Here is a 25,452-nt window from a genome sequence, read left to right as displayed (position 1 = left end):
CAAAAAGATTAAATTCCACCAGGAAGGAATAATAAAAAAAATGTACAAGTACAAATATCAGCTGCTGATAATCTATCAGATGAAGAAAAATAAAGCAGAGTAAATGGAATAAAGCATGCTAGAGTGGGATAGGTGGTTATTATTTGATATAAAAGTGGTCAAAGAAGATCACTTTAATAAGCTGAAATTTGTGTAGAGGTCTGAAGAAGTCAGGGAATAAATCACGGTGCTATCTGGGAGAAGGATGTTCCTGGCGGGTGGGGTGGGGGTGGGGGTGGGGAAGCAAGTGTAAAGACCCTGAGGCAAACACATGTTTAATGTGTCAGAAACAATGGCAGAGAGCCCTGAATGGCAGAATCAAAGTGAGCTAGGGAAAGACTCCTTAGGAAAAGATGTTAGAAAGTTCAAGGGTGGCCAGATTATATAGGGATTGTTAAATCTTTTGGCTTTGAGCGAGACGAGTAGCAAATGGATAATTCTGAGCAATAAAATCATCTGCCTTAAGTTTCCACTCCCTCCCAAAAAAACTTTCTATTTTGAAATAATTTTAGATTTATTGAAAATATGCAGAGATATTTTACAAGTTCCCATACATGCACAGCTCCCTAGTTTACCCCGTTGTTAACATCTTACATGGTGTCCTTGTCAAAGTAAATAACCAATATTGGTGCATTATTATTAACAGCATTCCTGACTCATTTGGATTTTTTCAGTTTCTCCATTAATATCTCTGTCTGTTCCATGATCTAAGTCATGCTTTGAGAGGCTTTAGGTTGGCACATCCCCAGTCTCTTCTGGTCCATGAAGATTTCTCTATCTTTATTTTTCATGACCTTGACAGTCTTGAGGAATAGTGGCCAAATCATTTTATATAATGTCTCCCATTCTGGGTTTGTCTGATTTTAACCTTATGATTAGATGGTACCAGTTTTCGGAAAGAATACCCAGAAGTGAAATGCCCGTCCTATCACATCATACCAAAGGGTGTATGATATCTGCATGACCTCATTGGTGATAATGACCTTGATCACTTGGTTATGGTAGTTATTTGCCAAACTTGCCCACTTACAGTTCTGTTTTTTCCTTTCTATACATCATGCTTTGGAAGCGTGATTTATGTTTTAAAAGGATAATTTTGATTACTATTTTAAGAATGGAGTAGATGCAAGGAACCAGTTGGGAGGCTGATGCTGTAAACAAGGAGAGAGAGTGATGCTGCCTGCAGTGCACTTGCCTGAAATGAACTTCCACATAAATTAAAAGAAGGTACCATTTTCACTTGAGAATATCTTTGAAGAAGCAGTAATAATTATTAACAGTATTAAATCTCAACCCTTAGGCCTAGACTTTTAAAATATATTGTTTGACAAAATTAGATGAACACTTCTGCCTGCTGCAATAAAAGGATTGTCTTGAGGAAAAACACTTAAATGATTGAGTTGTGAGCTGAACAAACCACATTTTTCATGGTGCACCATTTTTTAACATAAAAGAATTCCTAATAGACAAACTATGGTTATCTGGCAGATAATGTCTTGAAAATGGATAAACTGAATCTGCAACTACAAGGAACACAACTGATGGTATTTTTTGCCAATAATAACATTTGAACTTTCAAGTGAAAAAGTTTCTGAAACTTGTATCCAATACTCAAAATTCTTTTAAAAAAGTTAAATCAGCCAAGATAAGCAATGAATGTGCTTTTAGAAACTACTACTTGTAATTTTGGGGGTGAGGCATCAAAAAAGAATACTCCATGATTTTATGAAAATGTTATAATAATACACTTTCTTTTTCCATTGACATACTCATGTGAGGTTGGATTTTCTTCCTATGTTTCAACTAAACACCATATTACAACCGATTGAATATAAAAGCAAGTATTAGACTCTTTCTCTGTTCTATTAAGTCAGGCAGCATGAGAGAGATTTGCAAAAATGTGAATTAATGAAACTTTTCCTCCTGAATATTTTTATCTTGGAAAATACTATTGTTTTTCACAAAAACATGCTATTTGTGTTACTATATGGAAGGCTTATTATTATTATTTGCTTTTTTTTTTTTTTTTTGAGGGTCATACCTGCAGCTTATGGAAGTTCCCTGGCTATGGGCTGAATCAGAGCTCCAGCTGCTGGCCTACACCACAGCCACACAAATGTCAGATCTGAGCTGCATCTGGACCTACACCACAGCTCACCCCAATGCTGGATTCTTAACCCACTGAGCAAAACCAGGGATCAAGCCTGCATCCTCATGGATACTAGCCATGTTGGTCACTGCTGAGTCATGACAGGAACTTCTATGGAGGGCTTATGATTGCCATTTTTGGGTGAATTAATAGAGATTTTAAAAAAAATTCTTGACTTTAATTTCTAACACAGAAACTATTGACAGATATAACCAACATAAATACACATTCTTTGGAGTTGTCAGTAATTTTTAAAAGAGTAGAGGGATCCTGAAGGTAAATGTTTAGAGGAAGGATGGCTCTGATCAAGTCACATAATTTATGTAAATTTCTCATGACTTAGGTTTAAAAACAATGGAGAAATCATTAAGAAAAAGAAAAATTGATGAAATACACAAAGCAATTAATGATTAAGACTCAAAAACACAAAAACATAAGTATTGGGCAAAATGGCTAAGTGGGAAAATTGTTACAACAAATACAGAAGTATCACTATCCTTTATATAAAAATACATTGCTTTGTTGATTTTAACAGTTGTCTTCAATTTTATAAAATATTCTCTCTCTCACTCTCTCTTTCTCTACGTCTTACTCATACATTTTCTCCGTCAGGAAAATATACTAACACCTAACAGTGTTTGTTTCTAATTGGTGAGATTAGGATACTTTTAATGATTTTTCCTCTTTTTCTTGTAATCTATATTTCCCAAACCTTTACTTCTTATGCCTGGAAAAAAATGCTAACAATGTTTAAAAGTTGGATATTTAAAAAATCATTTTTAACTGATGATTCATTTGTATTTGTATTCTCTACTATGCAAAACCAAACCTCATTTATCCTGAATCTTTAAAATTATGTGACTAAACAGCAAGATCACTTAAATACATCAATACATGGTTTCCTTATGGACACTAATAGATGTTCTTGACGCTTTCTTCAGGCACTTAGCATTCTGTCAACAGTGGAATATAACTTTCAAAAACAGAGTCCCAGTTGTTAATAAATTTATAAATGTCTTTGAGTATTAGCAATTCTGGTTTAAAGAATAAATGTACTTGATAAAAGAAATATGAAAAGCATTTGTTTAGATAGGTTTGAGTAATGAATATTGTTTTTAATTTTTCTTGTCTTACCAATCCCCTACTACTAAGCCAAGTCAAGAACTGTTACTAGCTGGTTGCATATGGTTTGAAGAATTGGCCCAATAATCTAAATTGTAAAAGAATTTGAGTAGATCATTGTGTTCTTGTTATAGTTAGTTTTTTTAAAGTACAAGATGAGAAGAGAATATTCTGAATTGTTTTTAAAGTTTTATCTTATTTACATGTTTAACATTTTAGTATTTCCATAATTTTTATCAATTAAATTTTTGAAAGATAAGTTAAAAATGAAAAAAAGCATTCTATTTTGGGTCTTCTCTGCAGTCAAGTGAGATCATGACATTTTTGCTCCACAAACCATCAAATCTGTCAGTAGTAGCTTAAAAATAATGGCTGATATACAGTTTGCATTTCTTTTATTTCACCTAGAAAAACGGTAACTAACCAAATTCAGCCTCTCTCTTTCCCAAATGGTTCACGTTTAAAACAATGTGCTTTCAAAGAACTTGAAATGAATGACTTGGCACTGCTCTCTGACATCTTTAAGTATTCTAGAACTCTTTGAGAAATTAAATACTGAGTTTACTAATAGTATCCTCGATTTGAATTTCTTTTACTGGCCCAAAAATTTGAAAAATTGTTAAGGCTTCCAGTGATCATGCCTATGAACTTGCTTTATGAACATCATCTTCAGAAAGTTTTGTTATACTCAACCTGTCCCAACAGAATATCATAGATGATTAAATTTACAATGATGATAATTGCTTTTTCTTGTGTTATCCAGTAGCTTGTGCTTCTATATTTCCATTTTTACCAAGCAGTAAGATATTCATTTCTATTACAGCTTTCTATAATTATGAGCCAGAACAAATATCTATCTACCATTTGAATTTCTTCCCTTAATGCTGAAAACAGCCTCAGTTTCTTCCCTTTGTTCCCGTTGTTCTTGCATTTCTCACTTGCTTTTGGTTTCATTGACTTGTTTGCATCAGTATCCCTCTCTTCATCTGAGGAGGCTGGATTGATCTCCATTAGGTCAAAAGTCACAGCTTCCTTTAACTTTAGTTTGCTTTTCAGCTTTCTTAGCCAAGCCCATTGAGCAGATGGTCATATTTGTTCTTGAACAAGCTGGACAGTGGTATAGAAAAGAACTACTTAGAGGTAGTTCGACCTTTGATGGTTACTGTCCTCAAGGAAAATTCTTGAGGTGGTTGAAGGGAAATTATTATTTCTCCTTTTATCTTAGCATTTGGTTTGATCACCTCATCTACTTTTAGAGAGTTATTGAAGAGGTCTCGTTTTCATGTTTATTTCTCCCAAATGAGTAAAACTTTTGGTATGCCTTTATTTGACTTTGTTCCTCTGTACATTTTTATTTTAATCAAAAGCTTTCTTGGAGTGAGTGAAGGCCACCTACAGAGCAAGTTTGTGTCTTTAAAAGCTTTGTTTATCAGTGAGAGTGATAGTCTATCATAGAAGATTCATTTTAGTTCAAGGACAGATTATTGTCTTGATTGGGCTTATACATCAAAAGGAAGAATTAAAGGGTTTTGATGAAAACTTTCCACCTGACACACAGGTGGCTGAAAGTATGAGCCATCCTTTCTTGGGTCCTTTTGTCACCTTTCTTAGCTTTCTTGTTTTGAAACATGATAATAGTAGTATTTGAGTTTTCTGGGGATTTTTGTTCTATATTGCATGCTGTGAAAGGATTTTTCTAGGTTCTGCTTCTGGGCTCCCTCTGATCTTGTGATGTTAAACACACTGCTGTCTTCCCTCGGCATTACTCTCATCATTTTCTTCTCCACTTGTTCCACTTCTGTCCTGTGTATGTGGGAGGGGGCTGTATAGAAGATGTGAGAGGAAATTTAGTAGAATGGCAGAGTAGGGGGATGTCAGGCTGAAAAAAGGCCTCCATAACTTCTAAAAGAAAAAAGGATAGGCTGTACTGGTCTCTGCATTTTTTTTTCCAACATAACCACAAAAGTTAAACTTTTCCAATGAAGCCTTTAAAAAAGAAATACTGTCACTTATCTTTGAATTTTGATACCATCTAGTTCCTAGAGTCGTGTCCCAAATTCATAAAAATTCATGGTCTGTTTTCTAAACAGTAGAGAATGATTTATGCAACTCAAATCCCATATTTTCTAGCAAGACCACTGTCATTTTGACCTTGAAGAACTGTGCGAATTGTAATGAAAATAAATATTTCAATAAAGCATGACATCATATCTTGATTCATTTTGCATTGTGTGTGTTTAAGGAAATATTAGAACTTCATTCTGATAGTTTTAATACCTTGGGAAATATGTTGACTTTTGCTTTCCATCTTGACCCAGGTCATGTTTAGAAATTCCACTCTGTATTAGAACCAGATTTAGTCGGTCAACAACAACAAAGGAAAGGAATGTTGGGGATTTTTTCGACCACATATCATTTTAAAAAAAAATTTTCCTATGCTACTCATTTTGGTGAGAAGCATATGCACAGATGAACACAAATGGAAGCAAAATGCTGACAAACATCTTGAGGAATAATTAATAGGAATCAACTTTCTTGCACATAGGGTCATCGCTTTCAGGGTTTCAGTCAATTTAATCTTTCTCTGATTTTATTTCCAGAAATGATTGGCTGAGATTGTATAATTAAAACAGTCTGCATGTGCTAGCATAGGTTTGATTGTTCTAGACGTTAGGACTAAATTTAATGCTAACCATGATAAGCTCTGATGGTTAAAAATTAAAATAAAATCAGCCCTTTGGAGTACTTCATACTTCATAATCCATAATCATAAGACGTCTTTTACATTCATAGATGAACTTAGCGTAGTTTCTGGCACATAATAGAAGACAGAAATAGATAAAGATATAATTTTGTTGAATGAGTACATGAAGATATACATCAAGCAAATTAAACTCTTTAGAAATTTTCATTCTAAGAAAAACAAGGCTTAAAAATTACCATGTGGTGGACAATTGATACAACTGGAAAATAAATAGGGAGCACATCATAAACTGACAAAATTAACTGTTTTCTCAGTTCCCTGGCAAAACATAAGTGCTTTGTGAGTAATAATAGGAATGTTACTAAAATCTCAATTTTTGGCTCCTGATGCTTTCACTCAGTAATGCAGTGTGATGAGTGTATATTTTAAAACCTCTGAGGGCAATTACAATGCTCTTACTAACATATTCCAATGCTAGCACTCTCTGTATAAAGAAAACAATTTGCTGTAACATGTTGTTCTATTCTCTCTTTCTGCGTCAGTCTTTCTCTCTCTTCTCTTCTCTCTTTCTATTTTTATGTGTCCAGGCTCTAGGATATTATAATTAGTTCAAACAAGAGCTTTCTCTAGATTTATTTTTCATTTATTCATTCACTCAGTTTCTTTTATCTATATCCTCTACTTCCCTCTGCCTCAATCACCTTGATATATGTATAAATATTAACATGAATACATATATGCAGTGTGTATGCATATATTTTTAAATGTTATTGAGTTTTTTTGCATATGCCTTTTAATTTTGATAAATTATTATTTGTGCTTTTCCACTCAGATCAAGTTTTTAGGATCCATCCATGCTACTTAATGCATAGCTCATCCACTGCTCCTGCATACAGTTCCTGCTATCATCCTATCAGTTATACAATAATGGTAACTTTAAGTCTCAATTTATTCATCTATAAAATGGGGGATGATATGTTTACCTCATAGGCTTAATTAACATTAAATATAATTAAAAATTCATTTCCTTTGTTGCACTAGTTACATTTTTTACCTGCCCAATAGTCAAATGTGTCTAGTTGCTATCATACAGGACTTTCCCATCACTGCAGAAAGTAACATTGAGAATGTTTTAGAAAGCTCGTCCTAGTGGCAGCATGGAGGATTCACTGGAAAGAAACAAGACTAGAGTCTAGAAGAACATCTTGGGAGTCCTGATAAAAGCCTCTCTGAAAAAGAAGCAGTAAAGATGCAGAAGATGGATATGTATAAAAGATATTCTTTAATTTTGATATCAATTTAATTTTGATATTCTTTAATTCTTTAATTTTCTTTTAATTAAAAGATATTCTTTTAATTTTGAAAATATATTTATAAACATTTTTTCCTAAAGTTTCCCTTAAGAAAATTAATAGAACTTTAATTATACAGTCAATGGGACTTTTAAAAAGCTCACAATAGATATCACCAGATTGCTTTACAGGGAGGTTGTTTCCATTTGAAGCCCCACCAGTATCCCATTGACAATGAATGTCATCACTGAAAACAATTTTTCCAACTTGACCATGGCAACATGGAACCTCGTTTTTAAAAACTTTGGCTTTTTGAGTTTGGTTTCTCTTTCACAATGTCTTTTTGATTATACCATAATATTAGTTTCCATACAATCAAAACTCCTGATTTTTCCTTTTCTCTAATAATATCTGTATACTTCACGATTCTTCTTTAGATGGTAGTGTATACACTGTAGACCTTTGAGATGTTTTGCATGTCAATGAAAATAGTGTTTATGAGTCTTGGCTATGATCTAGTAGGATGGACGGGGTAACCCCTGGGGAACTATTACAATAATAAAGGGATGAGATATTTTAGGCTATAGGTGGAAGAAAGAGAAGCAAAAACTTATACAAGAGATATTCTGAAGGAATATAACACCTCTCAAAGATTGCCTAGATATATGGGATCAAGAACTATGAATCAGAGAGGGATCTGATTTTAACCTAGAATGACTGACAGACTGTGGATTCATGGTGAAGACAATTAGCTGGGTGGCGACAAGATAAGTTTTGGAAACAGTGATTTGGGGAAGCAGATACATGACCAAGTGGAAACTAGCAGGGTTGGAGGCAAGGAATTAGAGCTCACTTTAGAGGAATGAACCAGCAAAATGCCACTGGATTCAGAGGAAAAATAAAGTACTTGAATTAAGAAAATAGATGAACTGGGAGTTCCCATCGTGGTGCAGTGGTTAACAAATCTGACTAGGAACCATGAGGTTGCAGGTTTGATCCCTGGCCTTACTCAGTGGGTTAAGGATCCAGCATTGCCATGAGCTGTGGTGCAGGTTGCAGATGCAGCTTGGATCCTGCATTGCTATGGCTGTGGTGTAGGCCGGGAGTTACAGCTCTGATTAGACCTCTAGCCTGGGAACCTCCATGTGCCACAGGTGCGGCCCTAGAAAAGGCAAAAAGACGAAAGAAAAAAAAAAAGAAAAAGAAAAGAAAAGAAAATAGATGAACTTTCTGAAGAAGATGTTTCAAGAGAGGAGTAAAATCTCTGGGTTTGGTCAATTCCTTCCCTCCCTTCCCAAAGTCACACTGTTTTATATGCACTTGGAGATGAGTCAACTGGGGGATGCAGGAATAGATGGCATACCAAACAATTCTCTCCCTTCCCAGGTAAGCAGTTTAGACCCCATCTTCATGAAAGTGATGCTGCACTTTTTTTTACACTGCCATAGCCTCCTAATAGGTTACCTTGTCCTACTCTCAGGCTATTCTCAACACAGAAGTTCTAACTCCTGTGAGCCAATAATGGCATTCTGCTATCTAAAACCCCAAGTGAAAGCCAAAATTTTTTCCAAGACATCCCCCAGGCTCAACTCGATTACAGGGTCTACGCACACCCATTTGCTCTCTGACCTCACTGGTAGCCTATAACTCAGCACCAATTTTTGCTTTTCCAGTCACTAGATTCCTTGCTGTCCTTCAAAAGGCCACACATACTCACATTTCAGCACTGTGGCTTTAGTTGTCCCTTCTCCCTGGAGCACATCCTCACCCCCCACCCCTTGTCACTTAGCTAATGCTTTCAGATTTTAAGTCTTTGCTTACATTTCAATGCACCCCCCACGACTTTTCTGTCTACATCTTGAGTAAACCCACAACTTCAGACCCATACTTTATTTGTTCTATTGATTGTTGCATATCCCCTTCTAACATACAATCTAATTTACTATGTTTATTGTCTATTTTTCTTTCTCCAGAAGGTAAGCCCCACCAAGGCATCTGACTGGCCTGAGCACAGTCTGACACTAGTAGGAGGTCAACAAATATTTGTTGAATTATTTCTTTCCCCTAAACTGAATACTCTTCCTGTTAAGTAACTTGGCCATTTTTATCAGAACTCAGTACCATGTTCTTAAGAATTCTATTTTTAATTTTCTTCCCCCTCAAAATAACCTTATTGAGGCAGTTATCTTGATGCTAGATTTTATCATTTTCATTTGAATTTTATGTAATCCTCTGGCCTGCTTATCTAAAAGACATGCGTCAGGAAAATGGTGCTTACCCACCACTCACACCTGTCTTGTTAATGTTTGATAGTTTGTCTTATTTTGTCTGGTTCACTTCATAATTTCTTGAGAAATTTGGCAGAGCCTTTCCCAATGGTGTGAAAGCATTTTCTATGGGTTGGCTGATGGTGTGACTATTTCCCTCTGGTGTTATAGCTTTTGAGTGGCTTAAAATAAAAGACTGAATTATTCCTCTACCTGGTAGTCTTTATTGCTGCTCTTCATCAACTCAATCCTACTAAATCATTAATTTATTTTACTTACATGCCTACACAGGCATGGTGAAAAGGAATCTGCAAAAATGCCACAAAATAAAGTGTCTTCTTTATTGCATCCCTGGCATTTGTATAGAGCAGAAGACTTCTCTTGCAAATTCTCTTCAATTTTCCTATAAAACAAAAGCCTGTCTCCCTACATTTGAAAATGGCAACAAAATCACTTCTATCAAAAAAATTTTGTTTTAATATTTTAGAAAGGCCAGGCATTGTCATCATCTGTCTCAGGCACTTTCACACAATCAGTGGATGAAGAAAGGCTCAGGAACAATTCTGATTCATCTTTGCCTCTTAGATCCGGGCCACAGTCTTCTCGTGTTTCTAAAAGTTCAGTGTGCCACTTTTCCCTGATAGCTTGTTATGCTCATCCTCCTGAAAGTATCAATTCTATATTGAATTTTGAACTTCAGAATGCAAAAGAAAACTAAAGATCACTAGTCTAATTTTTGTCCTTTTGAAATAAAGAAACTGGATCACAAAACATTGAACTCTTTGTCCAGTGTTTTTTTTCCCAGATTATATCACTTTCCATTCATATATTTGTTTGCCTTGAAGACCTATAAAAAGGGGAAAATGTTTGGTACAAACTGTTGTTCTCAGGTAGACAAAATATTATTTTCTTTAGTTTATATGTAAGGTGACTGAAATCTAGAGTTTATGAAACTCTCTCAATGTTACAGTTAAATTGTTGCCGGAATACATGCTGCTCAATGCTTCAAGCCCTTCAATTTATAATGATATAAACAAAACTACTTAACATTAAGCATAATTGCAACTCTTCTCAATTAATCTTCTACTCAAATGAATTGTTATTTTGTTTATAAATATTGACAGAATTTTTGGCACTGGTGATAGCCTGAGGTTTTTATTTCATATTTTGGAGGAATACCTATTCTTCAAAGTATAGGCACTGTAATTTTTGGTTGCTCATGAAATATTTATTAATGCTAATGCCAATAAAAATAATGCCATGGTGATTGTGCTCTTCAGTCATTAATGCCCTGAAAGAAGTAATTTGCAAATTGGTACACTGTCACTCAAAGTATTAATTTACCACATGTGGGTAACAAATTACTTCTGGAATCAGGCTAGGCACAATTGTCAAGGCTCTCTGAAATTTCTCTCCCCTCTAGCATTCACATTCAGTCAGTCACCAAATCTCATAGAGTGATTTCCACAATGTGTCTTGTATACTTGCCCTATTTCCTCCATTATACTGTGGCCACTACCACCTGAGTTCATGTTGTTCTTACTGCATCAGTAATAGTTCACTTTGCTGTCATTTAACCTGTACCCCAAACTATCCTCCATAGCTACCAGGTCAGCCTTCTCAAAAGAGGTACAAACTATTAGGGATAAAATAAACCACAAGAATATATTATACAACATAGAAATATAGTAAATGTTTTATAATAGCTATAAATGGAGTACAACCTTTAAAAATGGTGAATCACTATATATTGTACACATGTAACTTACATTATACATTGACTGTGCTTCAACTAAAAAATATATATATATATAAAACCATGCCTTTGCTTTTTCACTGGCTCCTGAATGAAATTTAAATTCTGGTTCTAGCCTTTTACATCTGCACACACAGATAGAATGGTCATGAAATCACACACACACACACACACACACAGAGTTTCTCAATATTAATGCACTCTGGAATTTTCTAGATAACATTAAAAATACTGATTCTGAGTAATTGAGGACTGTAGCCTGAGCACCAGGATTTTATAAAGGTCCCTGGCAGTTCCAGTGTGCATTCAGGGATGAGAACCACATTAAAAAATACCTTATTAAAAGCAGAAACTTGTTGTAGAAGAGAAAACAGTACCTCCTAAGAACTAGAAGTCTAGTGCTCAATTCTGGATTTTGCCACCGAAGAAAAGATCTCTAAATACATCAAATAATTCCACTAAATTTCATCTCCTCCTCTACAAATGCAACAAGAAGAAATTGGGTCAAGTTGATTTATTGAACTAATGTTAATGTAGCACTTATTATGTACTCAGCTCTGTATTTGAAGCTGAAAATTTAGCACTGAATAAAAAAAAAACATTTTCTGCTCCAATCAACTTTACAAAGCACAAGGTACAATGGATACAGTAAGAAAAAAATGATTACACATTACTATAATGACTTTGAAGGAAATAATTTATATTATGAGAAAACACTTGGGGTGGGCATGGTCATTCTAGTAAAAATACTCAGAAGTCATAATCTCACTTTTTAGATGATCTTGGTCTCACTTTTCTAAAAGTCAACAAGGTAGACCACACCAAGAGAGTGAAAAGATTCTTGAATGACTTCATATTTAATGTGTAACATTTCATAGACTGAAAATTCTTGCCTGGTAGCAGTAAGAGATCCTGCTTTATTGTTTCCCCCACTTTATACATCTATATTTTGATAAGATATAATCTACTCTTTTGGACTCTAAAAGTAAAAAACTGGTTTAGGATGATGGAACTCAAAACAAACAAGTGTTCATACTGCACAATAAGGCTTTAATACAAATATCCAATTCTTCACTGGGGATTGAGGAAAACTGAGTCCCTTGTTCCTGAAGCATAGTCTCTCAGGAAAAAAAATTGGATTTCTCAACCTTGTACATTGTCCAGATATTGGTAATCCTTGGTTGTTTGTCCACACTTGCAGTTCTGAGATGGCTGAGGTCCATCTTTGTCAGATCTTTTATGGTGGGAAGTCTAAGGACCCCACTTAGGGCTGGGAGAGGCAATACTAAAGGCAATTTCTACAGTTAGGATGTCTTGTGCTTTATAAGCTATTCATGAAGTTAGACAATCTGGATCCTTGTTAACAAGTCCAAATGGAATAAGACAAGAAGTGTGAGCCAAGATTACAAGCCAAGTTGAGTCTGGAACCAGAAGTTGGCTGCCATCTGGAAGAATCCCACAAGTCAAGGAGCAAGGAGATTATTGAGGCTGAAGGTGCAGATGCATCTGAGAGTCTAAGGAAAGGCTGCAACAGTGAATATCTTTACTTTTCATCCAAAAAAATTTATGCAACTTTGCTATACTAGTTCCATTCACTTTAAGTACTAAGTTTTTTTAATGCTATTCTTGAGATTTGATTTCTCCGATAATCTTGAAATTTCTATTTGTGTGTGTGTGTGTCCTTGTAAATGGCTACTCTATCTCTTCAGTAGTTGTCATCATCATCATTATCAAACTACAACTAGCATTTATAGAAGACTTGTCACCTGTCTGGCACTGTGCTAAGATCTTAACCCATTGGCCCCTGCTCTGCTTCTAATCTGAAAGCTAAGCCTGAACTATGATTTAAAAAAAGCTCTTTAGAGCCAATTGCTTTTGGCAGAGAGATAATATCCAGAGAGAGCAGGTGAAGTCTCTGATGCATTCTCTCTGTATGTTTTTGGAAGACTAACAGCTTCCCTGCTCTCAGGGCTTTGCCTGAAGAATTTCATGTCTGTGATTATGCTGCATGCCTTACGAGGGTTACACAGTCAAAACGCTGTCAAACATTATGGGCAAGAAAACAGTAAGGTTAGGCTGATTGGTTCTGCTACCCTGAAGCCAGAGAGCAGGGTCAGGGACTGGTGCTGAGAGGGTAACGCAGCAGAGTTCTGGGATCTGAGGTCTGAGAAATCAGGAGAGGACAGTACTTGACAGTAATTGTTCTGAGAGTCCTGCGGAGCAAGTCTAGCCTTCTGACTTGGAACAGGAAGTACCTCAGGAGTTACTGCATTCTCATTGCTCTTGCCTGTTGTTTCTTGCGGGTCACTTTCTCTGGCTGGAAAAGACTGAGCAGATCTGAGCTACTTGGGGAATTGGGTACCACATTCCTCATGCTCTCATCTTAACCGCATTCCTCCATGGCCTGAGGAACAGCCCAAGTCACAGAAACCCTAACACCTGTTTGCTGTTTGATTCAGTGTGTGAAAGCCCTTTCAAGTTCCCAGGCCCATTGCTTTAAGTATCTAAGCGTTATATACAATAATTGCAGAATGGCCCTGAACATTAGGCAAATGTAGAGGATACATATGGGGCCGCCTTACTTAAAAAAAAAAAATGCAAAACAGCAGCGCTTTCTCTATGGTAGACACTGTTATAAAGCCCTTAGATATACTAACACATTCGGTCGTCTTAAGGAGCTCATGAAGAAAGTTCTCTTATTAGTACAATTGTACAAATGCAGAAACTAAGGCAGAAAGAGATGAAGCAACCACTGGAGGTCCCAGACCTACTTAGGGCAGAAGCAGCACTTGAACACAGGAAAGCAATTGGGCTTTACAAGTTGTGTTCATGAACATTATACCCTGTAGAAAGTTGTATCTGAATATAACTTATAAATTGCAACCCATGATTGTTTTATTTACTTTTAAAAGTTTTAATAAAGTATACTTGAATTACAGTGTTGTGATCATTTCTGCTGTACAAAGAGATTCAATTATACATGTACACACATCCACTCTTTGTGATTTTTTCCCCATAAGGATTATCACAGAATATCAGGTAGAGTTCCCCGCGCTATACAGCATGTCCCTGTTAGCCAATCATTCCATATATCGCAGTGTGCCTACGTCAATCTCAAACCCCAATCCATCCCTTGCCCCAATTTTCCCCTTTGGTAACCATGTGTTTGTTTTACTTAGGGTGTTTCATAAGGTGGATGAGGTGAGGTCTTCCACAGCCTGACATTTAGACACAAGATTGATGTGCAGAAGAAACATCAGGGTCAACTATCCTGCTGTTTTGTAAATTAACCTTGGTTGTGTTTTAGTCAGGCTGCATTGGGAAATGAAAGAGTTTTCATCTTGGGTCTTCCTCATTTACTCCCAGGCAGTGCCAGCTGTGCCCCAAGTCGCTTACTTCTTGACTGTAATATCTAACAAACACTGTTCTAAGGTTACCTTCACGTTATTCAGAAGACTGACATGTGGTTTGAAGGCTTGTGGGGCACAAAAATACAGGAGAGTCTTGTGATGTTTGGAAGCCTAATTTAAAGATAATGCTCACAAATAGTGAGAATTACATCAAGGTTGTTCATAAAGTATATGCCTAAAAGACCCTTCGTGTTATTATTTCCATGAAAAAAAAAATAGGTTGCCTTGGCCACAAAGAACATCACTGATGTTAAATAAAATGCCTTAGTAAAAGAATTATAAACTGTTTCACTCCATGGTGTCTCACCCTAACCAAGGGTGGATACTCTTAATATTAACAATTTATTATTTTCTAAGGAGTAGCAAGGGAGTGGTTAACACATATAAGTTAAACACAGGGGTAGATATAATGGTATGGAACTCTAGTTTATAAATTGGATATTAAGTAGAGTAATGTACGTCTACATAAATAATTTGCATTAGATTCACTGTAATTTGTCCTCATTTCAATAAGGAAATTTTATATATGTTTATTACACCCATCAGTCTCACTCTTTAACCTATCTCATGCTGTGCCAAAAGACCCTCAATTTGTGATTATAAATAATAATACCTTTAGAGTATTTCCGAAATGACTCCCTTAGGATATCACTTTCCTATACATCTTTTACAGGGAAATAATATTCTTCTGCTTGAATATGAAGGAACCTCTCTCCATTGGTAGTAATGTCCCACATGACAAATGAAAATTGTTCGGCACGGAGAAGCTCAGTTGGAGTAAATAAGATGCTCAGATTTATGTAGGAGTGATTTCATTCTGTAAACCTCCTCTTAATCAGTTTTCATGCTTTTGCCTAACCAGTTTTACTTTAATTTAAAAATGAATACATAAGTAAGAAATTTATAGCATTCAAGTCAAGGAGCTAGACACTAACAAATGAAAACTAAAGAAAGAAGGTGAAAAATATTATTTAAAGGTAGAAATTCATGTTTTAGAAAGCACTAAGTTTTTCAAGTAAACCCAGGGATTTACTCTTTGAAAACCCAGTAATATAGACAAAACATCAACATAGGTTATCAAGAATAAAACTCAGAGAAATAGTATTATATAGACTATTTGTAATTTATCTTCTCAACACCTCCCTGATTTTCACTTAATGAGATACCGTCCCCCACCAGCAGTACAACAGCTGCTACCAACCCTAAAGAGGGAGTAGGTAACTTATCTAAGCCAGTCAGCATTGCCTAGAGGAACTTGGATATTGTATAGTCACATGGCCAATGACAGTTCTGAGAATCACTCAAGGTATTTGCTGGAGCAAAAACCCTTGCTATTGTACCACTTTATTTGAAGCTGGAAATATCTGTTCTTGGGAAATACTGGCTGCCATGTTGTAACATAAGTCTAGTCAAAACAGAGGCAGCGGATATGAAAAGACAAAAAACCTTATTTTTTCGTAATGTATTTGGAGCCCCAGTATTTTGTAATGCCTGAGTGAGATCTAACTGAATTTTTAGCAATGAAAATCAATGAATTTCCACTTTTTCTTAAGCCAATTTGAATTGGGTTTTCTGCCTCTTGAAACAAAAAGCATTCTATACTAAATATACTAAATAGGCACAGACAGTAAATCAGAAATGAGATGGAAAATAAAACCACAGACTTGGAAGACATTTTTTAAATTAACAAAGTGAACATCATGCATAAAAGTTTGAAAACCTCAGTGAAATTATTGTTTTCATAGAAAAATACAATTTTCCAAGATAAACTCAGAGTAAAAATGTTTAGTTAGATCAATAATCAAAGTTTAAGGAGTTCTCGTTGTGGCTCAGTGGTTAACGAATCCGACTAGGAACCATGAGGTTGCGGGTTCGATCCCTGTCCTTGCTGTGAGCTGTGGTGTAGGTCGCAGATGCGGCTCAGATTCCGAGTGGATGTGGCTCTGGTGTAGACCGGTGGCTACAGCTCTGATTCTTCCCCTAGCCTGGGAATCTCCATGTGCCGCAGGAGTGGCCTAAGAAACGGCAAAAAAAAAGACAAAAAAAAAAAAAAAAAGCTTAAAAACCACTACAATGGAAAATGGATAAAGAGTATAAATAGGAAATGCAAAAAGAAGACAAGTGTTTAGTAATGAAGCAAAATCAGTAATAACTAAAATATAAAAGTAAGCCGTGAAAATTATTATTTTATTATTTTGGTATACAAAAAGGTTATATACCTGATGCCAAGAAAAAGAATGACCTTTCTTAGTGATGGTTTCACTTTGTAGATGTAAGTCCTCTCCTTCAGTGTGGAACATAAGCTGATACAATTTTTTTCTAAAGGACGATTGAGGAAGTTGGATCAAGCCCCAAATACACATAGTCCTTTGAAACTATCCTCCCAAAATATTCCAGAGGGGCACATGAAGATTATAGATGAAAAGATACACAGCACAGGTTAGTTATATTTGTGAGGAATTTATACCAGCCTAATTCTCAAGAGTAGGGAATTGGTTAAGTAAATCATCTTAATTTAAAAAACACAATTTTATGAATCTTAAGTTGTTGATATAGGAGGTTATATCCTGGCAAGGGAAAACTTAAAATTTGTGATAAACCAAAATAGAAACAGGTCTTATGAAAGGCTAGAATATAATTAATAAATATTTAATTTTTCATGTTTTCTTCTGTTTTCTACACTTCTATGGAGTATGCAATTTTTTTTTAAGAAAACATGTTAAAACCTAAGGTTCAAACATTTGGCTTGCTTTTTTAGTTTATAGAGTTTTAAAATAACAGATATAACTGGAGTATCTCTTTGTAAAATGAACTGATGAAACATATGCAATAATAAATATATGTATATATATAACTATATATAAATATAGTTATATATATATATAAAATGTTTCATCTAACAATGAAGTACTCCAAATTATGTACATCTAGTCTGTCAGAATCCAGGCATGAAAATCTCTGAAACTAACAATTTTTGAGTATAAAGGCCACCCTCAGGTGATTCCCACAGGTTTCATGTTGGTAAATTGGGAAAGGTTATAAAAAAAACAAAAAACAAAAACCAAAACCACCTCCAAATGATTAATTTTTCCTGGGAAGATGTTGCACTTGATATCACATGGATGAAAAGGCCTAAAAAATGAAAATTAGCTCTATTTAAACATTTACCACTCCAGGTGAATATCTGCTTATCTTATTTTTTTTTTTTTCCCTTCTCATCTCTTTGCAAACAACAAAAAAAAATAAGCTCCATGTTGCAATTTCTCTCTTCCCGAGTTAACAATACTATTGACTTTCACAGTGATCTTAACTGAGAAGAACATGTATTTCCTGGAGAGCCTGAGAAAACTTTCATCATTCTTTGACTCAGTTTCATCCTGCCTTTAACTGATAGTCTTTCTTGCTTTCTTCTTGTGTTCATTTCTTGTTGCTGCTGCTGAGGGATATTGAGGTAATTCATTTAAGTACGGTGTACCTATATACTCATTCATCATTTTTTAAGTCTCTGCTGTACCAATCCTTTTTCCTAAGGCACTGATTCTTTGATTATGACAGTTTCATATTCCTTCTGCTGACAAATATTTTGCTTTGACCTTTAATCTTTAGTTAGGAAATGATTAGCTGATATGGTTTCCTACCTGGAGCCTGAGGCAAATTGATCACTTTGTCCTCATTGCAGGAGGGAAACCAAAACAAAACAGAACAATTAAGCATTAGACTCCCTCAGAAATATAATTTTGATTTCATGAGTTCAATTCAAAAATTAATACTTGTTAAGTTATAGGCAATGACACACAAGTTCCCTGAGGGCAAAGACTTTGTTATTATCATCACTGTGATATTCACCAAAATATCAAAGATATACTATAGCCCATAGTGAAAACTCAATAAATGTTTGTGAATGCATGCCTGACTGAATGAAGGACACTGTCCCTGCCCTTATGAGATAACAGCTCCATATCACTGATATCAAACCTTTTTCTGTCTACAGTTCATACAATACCCCCACCCCCTTCTTTGGTTTTAGTGGAAGAAATACACAAATTTTTTCAATAAACTGCTGTATTACATTTCAGAAATAGAGTGCTTTGGGAGCACAGAAAAGGATACTCCAATTAGTCTGGTACATTTCTCCAAAAAGACATACAGGATTTCCCGTTGTGGCAAAGCAGAAATGAATCTGACTAGTATCCATGAGGATGCAGGTTTGATCCCTGGCCTTGCTCAGTGGTTGGGGATACAGCACTGCTGTGAGTTGTGGTGTAGGTTGCAGATGTGGCTCGGATCCTAAGTTGCTATGCTATGGCTGTGGCATAGGCCAGCAGCTGTAGTTTTGATTTGACCCCTAGCCTGGGAACTTCCATATGCCAAGGGTGCAGCCCTAAAAAGAAAAAAAAATGAAGACATACAGATGGCCATTGGGCACATGAACAGATGCTAGTCATTGCTAATGACTATAGAAATGCAAATCAAAACTACAATGAGGTGCCATCTCACACTGGTCAGAGTGGCCATCATCAAAAAGTCTACAAATAATAAATGGAAGAGTGGGTGTGGAGGAGAGAGAACTTTCTTACACTGTTGGTGGGAATGTAAATTGGTGCATGGAAAACAGTATAGAGTTTTCTCAAAAAACTATAAAATAGAGTTGCCATGTGATCCAGAATTCCACTCCTGGGGATATACCCAGACAAAACTGTAACTTGAAAAGATACATGTACCCTTATGTTCAAAGCAGCACTACTTACAGTGGCCAATACATAGAAACAAGCTAAATGTCCCACTGACAGATGAATGGGAAAAGAAGATGTGATATATATATACAACGGAATATTACTCAGCCATATGAGAGAAGGAAATAATGCCACTTGCAGCAATATCGATGGACCTAGAGATTAAGTGAAGTCAGAAAGAGAAAGACCAATACCATGTGATATCACTTATATGTGGGATCTAAAATATAACACAAATGAACTTATTTACAAAACAGAAAGAGACCCCCAAACAAGGAGAGCAGACTTGTGGCTGCCAAGGGAGAGGGAGAGATGAACTGGGAGTTTGGGATTAACAGAGGCAAACTATTATATATAGGATGGATAAGTGATAAGGTCCTACTGTATAGCACAGGGAACTATTTCAATATCCTGTAATAAACCATAATGGAAAGGAATATGAAAAATAATATATATGTATAACTGAGTCACTTTCTTGTACTGAAGAAATTAACACATTATAAATCAAATCTACTTCTATAAAATTAAAAAAAATTAATCTGGTAGTTCTGATAAGGCTCCTCAGAGGAAAATACTTGAGCTGAGTCCTGAAATGGTAGAGGAGTTCACTAGCAGAAAAAAGATATGGCTGGCACTTGTGTGCAGACCTCATGCCTGTAGAAAATTGGAAAAGTCAGGCATCTAGCAAGGGCAAGTCCAAGACCTAATTAAAATTTTTTTTTTTTTTTTTTCCGAGACCTAATTTGCAAAGCCCAGTGCAAAGGGTCAAGGCATCCTGCGGAGCCCAGCTCCATCTGAAAGGACAGTATAGTCCAGTCTCTGTGGGAAAGCAGGCTCAATGCTGCTGGAACTTCTGCTTCTCCAAGAGAAGCTAGGAGCTGAATGGTTAAAATGTAACTCTTACAATGTGAAAACAATTAACTTGGTTAAAAACAAGCTAAAATATACAATACAAGACAGAAGAGCCATGCTGCAGGCCTGGGGCCACTAGTTTGCTCCTCTGATACCCAAGCATTCTTATTGACAAATTCTGAAGAATTGAGAACATAGTCCAAGAGAATCTTTTTCAGATTTATTATTTTTTTAATTTTTAACATTTGTTTTTGTTATTTTAATTTTTTAATTGTTATTTCCACAATACAATTTTTTTCCCACTGTACAGCATGGTGACCCAGTTACACATACATGTATACATTCTTTTTTCTCACATTATCATGCTCCGTCATAAGTAACTAGACATAGTTCCTAGTGCTACACAGCAGGATCTCATTGCTGATTCATTCCAAAGGCAATAGTTTGCATCTATTAACCCCAAGCTCCCAATCCATCCCACTCCCTGCCCCTCTCACTCAGCAACCACAAGTCTGTTCTCCAAGTCCACGATTTTCTTTTCTATGGAAAGGTTCATTTGTGCCATATATTACATTCCAGATATAAGTGGTATCATATGGTATATGTCTTTCTCTTTCTGACTTACTTCACTCAGTATGAGAATCTCTGGTTCCATCCATGTTGCTGCAAATGGCATTATTTGGGGTTTCTTTATGGCTGAGTAGTCTTCCTAATCCAATCATCTGTCGATGGGCATTTGGGTTGTTTCCATGTCCTGGCTATTGTGAACAGTGTTGCAATGAACATGTGGGTGCATGTGTCTTCTTTAAGGCAAGTTATGTCCGAATATGTGCCTGAGAGTGGGATTGCTGGGTCATATGGTAGTTCTATGTATAGATTTCTAAGGTACCTCCATACTGTTCTCCATAGTGGTTGTACCAGCTCACATTCCCACCAACAGTGCAAGAGGGTTGCCTTTTCTCCACACCCCCTCCAGCATTTGTTATTTGTGGACTTATTAATGATGGCCATTCTGAATGGTGTGAGGTGGTATCTCATGGTAGTTTTGATTTGCATTTCTCTAATTATCAGGGATGTTGAGCATTTTTTCATGTGCTTGTTGGCCATCTGTATATCTTCCTTGGAGAAATGTATATTCATATCTTTTGCCCATTTTTCCATTCTGTTGTTGGCCTTTTTGCTGTTGAGTTTATAAGTTGCTTATATATTTTAGAGATTAAGCCCTTGTCAGTTGCATCATTTGAAATTATTTTCTCCCATTTTGTGAGTTGTCTTCTTGGTTTCTTTTTGGTTTCCTTTGCTGTGCAAAAGCTTGTTGGTTTGATTAGGTCCCAATGGTTTGTTTTTGCTTTTACTTCTGTTGCTTTGGGAGACTGACCTAAGAAAACATTTGTAAGGCTGATGTCAGAGAATGTTTTGCCTCTGTTCTCTTCCAGGAGTTTGATGGTGTCTTGCCTTATATTTAAGTCTTTCAGCCATTTTGAGTTTATTTTCAAGCATGGTGTGAGGGTGTGTTCTAGTTTCAATGACTTCCATGTAGCTGTCCAGGTTTCCTAGCAATGCTTGCTGAAAAGATTGTCTTTTTCCCATTTTATGTTCTTGCCTCCTTTGTCAAAGATTAATTGACCATAGGTGTCTGGGCTTATTTCTGGGTTCTCTATTCTGTTCCATTGGTTTGTGTGTCTGCTTTGATACCAGTAGCACCCTATCTTGATGACTGTGGCTTTGTAATATTGCCTGAAGTCTGGGAGAGTGATGCCTCCTGCTCAGGTTTATTTTGAACTTTACAGTTCATAAATAATAAAAGCTTAGTATAATATCTAGAACATACTTACAACTTCTGAATGTTCAGCAATGCTCACACCACTTAAAAAAGATGCTTCGGGAGTTCCTTTCATGGCTCAACAGTTAACGAAACTGACTAGGATCCATGAGGATGTGGGTTCCATCCCTGGCCTCACTCAGTGGGTTGAGGATCTGGCATTGGGGTGAGCTGCGGTGTACATCACAGACATGGCTCAGATATGGCATTGCTGTGGCTATGACGTAGGCCAGCAGGTTTAGCTCAGATTAAACCCCTAGCCTGGGAACCTCCACATGCCATGGGTGTGGCCCTAAAAAGAAAAAAAAATAAATAAAAAACTTCCTTTCTTTTATTAGTCCAAAGGACCTTAAGGAGTGAAGTTGCCACCCAGAGTCACTTATGAAACTTTAAAGATATAGATGTTAGAGACCCATCTCAAGCCTACTGAATCACAAGTCTGTATAGGAATAGAGACCTGAAATTTGTGCTTAGAAAAGATTCATGCACAGAGCTGAGAACTAATTATTCTATTAGTCTATGGGATCATTCAGTTGTGTTTTGCTACTAAAATCAGTGATAAGGGTAAATGTTTCTATGACATTTCTAGATAATAGAGTGATATTGACTATTTTGAAGTTAGTAAAAGTTTCACATACATTAAAGAAATAATAGAAAAATAAGGATTATGACTAGAATATTATCTTTACAGATAGACTGAAACAAGTTACTGATATTAATATGCTCTCTATGTAAATAATGTATTACATAATCACTAAACTTTATACATTAAAATTATATATTTGTGATTTTAAGCAAAGAAAGAGTAAGAGTCACCAAAAATAAGTAAGAGTCACTAAAAATATTGATATCTCCCCTCCACAACTTAATGTGTTTAAGTGCAGCTGATAAATAATTTATGGATTCCTGCCTAGCTATAAGTTACGCATTTTTTTGTAAATATGGTTCTAAGTATGTATAAATTATTGGAAAATAAATTTAAATATACTAGGTCCTGTGCAATGCTAGAAATAATTTTCTTAATGAAGAAATCATTGGCCTATTCATTTTTTAAAGGCTTTGAGGAAGAAATTCTTCTAGAAATCCTTTGGAACATTCTGGGGACAATTTTAATCACTTAACAATGAGCGCAGTTTAAAGAAATGGCATTATTGCTTATGCATGATTACCAAGTTACAGCAACTTTTAAAGAACCACCCTTCTGTTATTCGTTTTGCAACTTTGGCTGCCCTAGCAAAACAGTAATGGTTCTTTACTCCTGAAGAAAAAAATTGCTGTGTTTTAATCCCTGAAGAAGCTTAAAAAAATAACAGATGAAATGTCACATTCAATACTACTGAATTTGGTACATTGTAAAGAGATACTTGGGGAAAAATTATAGAGTTTCACTAATCATGTTATTTTCCTGTTTTCTGCTTTGGGTATTTCCACATGTTTTGTCAATATTGCATCATATTTTAAAGTTGTAAACATATTTTGCTTTCTAGTAGCTATAGTTTTAACAATATAATCTTAAATCCAAGTAATTGCCATGCTAAATTATACTTAGGAAAATTTATAGAGTATAATTTGACAATTGAACAATAAGGGTTTGGACTGTGCCCCACCACTTACATGTGGATTTTTCCCAATAAATACATACTACAGCAGGACACAATCCATGGTTGGTTGAATCTGCAAATGCCAAGCCACAGATATAGAGGGTCAACTACAAAATCATTTTTGATTTTCAACTGTTTGGAGGGTCAGTGCCTCTAACCATTGCATTGTTCAAAGGTCAACTCTTTATTTGTTTTCTTTAAATGAGATCAACATTCAAAAAAATCCACACCCAAATTTCCCTCCCATTCAGAGACAACTTTCTCCATAGCCGAGTCGCTTCAGATTGCCTGTGAAGATAAGGTTGTAGGTCAAATGGTCGAGGATTTAAAGCTCAAAGACATCATTTAAAAGTTAAGTTTAGTGTTATGGAAATTTAACTAAACAAGCTAAATTTAAAAAGAACAAAAGAAATACTGAAGTAAACAGAAACCCTGGTCAAGACCCACCTCCCTTCTTTGGAAATCCCCTAGTATCCCAGTTGAAAAGGTGAATCCTCGTGACCAGGTAGGCTCTTATCATCCTGATCTGAGGGGCTATGTTTGAGTATTCCCACTATCTATACTTAAGTTCTCTATAAGGAATCAATATCCTTGATGTCACTACTACAAAGAAAGCTTTCCATGTATGTTTTTGTGGGATAATTACTACTGTTGACCAGTGAACTAGAGTACTAACAGTGGCCACTCTGGGTCAGCATTGCCCACGCAGACCTGTGTACCACTGAGATCTCCCTGAGACTGAACTAGGCTTCCAAACCACCATCCACTGGCTCAAAGAACAAACAAACAAAAAACAACAAACAAAAACCACCCATTAATTTTGTTAGACTCTTCTCCTATTGCCAGCTCTGACATAAAATTCATCTACAAGCCTTACCAAATACATATCAAATTGTTTCATTTCTTCCCACTTCTGCCACTATCATCCTCTTCCAAGCCACACATCTCTTTTAGACAATGGCAGTAACTTCCTCCTGATCTCCCTGCATTTGTTCTTATTCTTCTCCAAATCCTTTTCTACACAGCCATCAGAATGATCCTCTTAAATCAAATAAAATCACTTATTCCCTGGATTTAAGCTATTCAACGTTTTTTCTTTACTTTTCAAGTAAAATACAAAAGCGTCATTGACAGAGAAGACAAGGATACGTCTGATTCACTACTAAGAGAGAGGAACGCAGGACCAAGGAGCAATGCTGAATAAGCAACCTGAATCTATATCCCAGAGGAGAAACCATGTTCCCCCATTTCCCTCCTTTTTAATAAGACTGGCATCGGAGCAACCTTCTTCATGAATGACATCAGACTGTCTAGACACAGGAGAATCTGGAGTTGAGGTGCCAATATTATAAAAATGGGAAGGTCTATGAACTTCAGATGACAGCACATGGAGACTCTGGGTCCAGATGGAAAAGAATGATTTTTCTGTTAAGTTTAGCTCAGAGGCAGACCCTCCATTGGAAGAAGGGCTGGGGTGGTAAAGGGGCTGTTTTCCCTATCTTGTCCCCATTTGGGCAACCCAGAATGAACGCTAGGCCATTTTTGGACAGTCTTGCTCATTGCATAACATCAAGATACTTTCCCTCTCTTATGGTTTCATTTACTTCTGAGTATTTATCAGAATCAATCTTACCTCATTTATTTTAAAAGAGTTAAAGTATTCATGCCTATTCTGTATCATTATTCTTGATGCATTACTTGTTTA

The 25,452-nt window shown here is 36.0% G+C and overlaps 1 long non-coding RNA gene across 5 annotated transcripts in view; it reads right to left on the bottom strand.

Moving 5' to 3' along the window:
* Window positions 1-25,452, bottom strand: part of LOC106506806 (uncharacterized) — a 424,630-nt gene that overhangs the window by 99,697 nt on the left and 299,481 nt on the right. The window contains exon 4 of one of the 5 annotated variants that reach the window (XR_014834196.1): window positions 535-5,132. The exons of the other annotated variants lie outside the window; for them this stretch is intronic. This is a non-coding gene — a long non-coding RNA (uncharacterized LOC106506806). Of the gene's footprint in view, window positions 1-534; window positions 5,133-25,452 lie in introns of those variants that run through there. 5 annotated transcript variants of the gene reach the window in all.

Source organism: Sus scrofa, chromosome 18 (assembly GCF_054392235.1).
Source record: "Sus scrofa isolate SSC_HxYL_T2T_F1_AM1 chromosome 18, Sscrofa_HxYL_maternal_Yorkshire_Landrace_v2.0, whole genome shotgun sequence".
In the NCBI taxonomy this organism is placed as follows: Eukaryota; Metazoa; Chordata; class Mammalia; order Artiodactyla; family Suidae; genus Sus; species Sus scrofa.
Note: the sequence above shows the minus strand (reverse complement) of the source record. Positions and strands in the feature narration are given on the sequence as shown.